Source organism: Eschrichtius robustus, chromosome 4 (assembly GCF_028021215.1).
Source record: "Eschrichtius robustus isolate mEscRob2 chromosome 4, mEscRob2.pri, whole genome shotgun sequence".
In the NCBI taxonomy this organism is placed as follows: domain Eukaryota; kingdom Metazoa; phylum Chordata; class Mammalia; order Artiodactyla; family Eschrichtiidae; genus Eschrichtius; species Eschrichtius robustus.
In genome coordinates, this window is record NC_090827.1 from 12,880,089 (window position 1) to 12,881,651 (window position 1,563).

The following is a 1,563-nucleotide window of genomic DNA, read 5'->3' on the forward strand; positions in this document are numbered from 1 at the left end:
GGGCAAAATCAACTTTTTAGAACTCTAGAAATTAACCAAATGCATGAAAAATACCTGAGAAAACATTATTCAATAAAAAAGTAAGATAAGTGAGGTTTGAAATGTTATAACAGGCCCTGTGCCCATGCCTTACTCCCTACTGTACAGTAGTCTGGAAAAACAATAGCCTGGCTAGCAGCAACTGTGAAAACCAGCAGCCCTGCAGACATTGGAGGGAGCAGAATGGATTAAAAAAATCCCCTTCCTAACCAAGATGGTCACGATACAGCCCGCTGCCTTCTAGGCAGATAGAAATGGACTCAGAAATCAAGGAAGAAACTCCTGTGCTTGAGGAATTCATTTCATGTTGTGGAGCTGAAACACAGGTTCTAAAATGTGGGCCCTGGACGGACTGACCGCGTTAATACTCAAAGTGCCAACAGACCTAAGCTGCTTATTTTCTTTATTACTGGTAACACAGGGTTTTCTGCCTTTCATGTGCCATTTGCAAAGGCTTTGTATTCTTCAACAAAAAGACGCTTTCCAGTTTGGGTTATCAGTCATGCTGGGCATGCTGTGGCCCCCAAAGACAAGAAGATTCGGACGACTTTTGGACGATCCGAATGCTCGAGAAATTAAGGACATCTATGGACTCTGTGGTCAAGGAGAATACAAACTAGCTTTCCTGAGAACTGATGTGCCAAAGGAAATGAAACTCGTGGTCATTGGTCATTCTGTAGGCTGCTATTTTTCCCTTCAGATTCTGAAGCATGGCCCTGAGCTCCCAATAATTCGCTGCTTTCTGCTCTTTCCAGCAATTGAGCGAATGACTGAGTCACCCAACAGCAAGCTCGCCAATCCACTTTTGTGCTGGCTTTGATATGTTCTCTATGTTCCTGGCTACTTACTACTGAAATCGTGGCCTGAGAAAATCAAGTCCTCGATGATCAGAATGCTCCTTCGAATGATTAATGTACAGAGTGAATTTTCCTTTCTGAATGCATTGGAACCATTCTGCCTCATTAGTGCTGCCTACCTTGGGAGCCAAGAAATGATGGAGGCAGTGAAGAGAGACAATGAAACCATAAAAGAACAGGTACCTAAGCTCACATTTTACTATGATACTACAGATGGCTGGTGTCCAAAAGCGTACTATGAAGACATGAAGAAAGATTTTCCAGAAGGAGACATTCGACTCTGTGAGAAAAAAAATACCTCCTGCATTTATCCTCTATTTTTCACCAGGAGCCCAACATGGAAGCTGACTGGCTAAAGGATGATCTGTCTAAACTATAAATACTGACACAAGGAACAAGCACTGACCTAGAGGCAGTAGGTGTACTGCCTCTTAGTAGTAAGTAGTATACTTAGTAGGTAAATGTTAAATTTTAATGTTTTATATTAGAAGAGAAAAAAAGTGAGACCCTCTTGGCCTAGAAACTATCAGCTCCTAGCTCCCCAGGCTATAGGCTGAAATAAACACAGTTGATCAATATTCCATAGGATTAACAACACATTTTCCAAGACTCCGGGAACACAGTGATCTAAACAAGGTCTCTTATGTTTGCACAAGATGCCCAGTGG

General features: G+C 42.1%; 1 pseudogene; it reads left to right on the top strand.

Annotated features, from left to right (window-relative positions):
• The first annotated feature begins 293 nt into the window (after positions 1-293).
• Positions 294-1,275, top strand: LOC137763592 (lipid droplet-associated hydrolase pseudogene; annotated as a pseudogene).
• Positions 1,276-1,563: the final 288 nt, after the last annotated feature.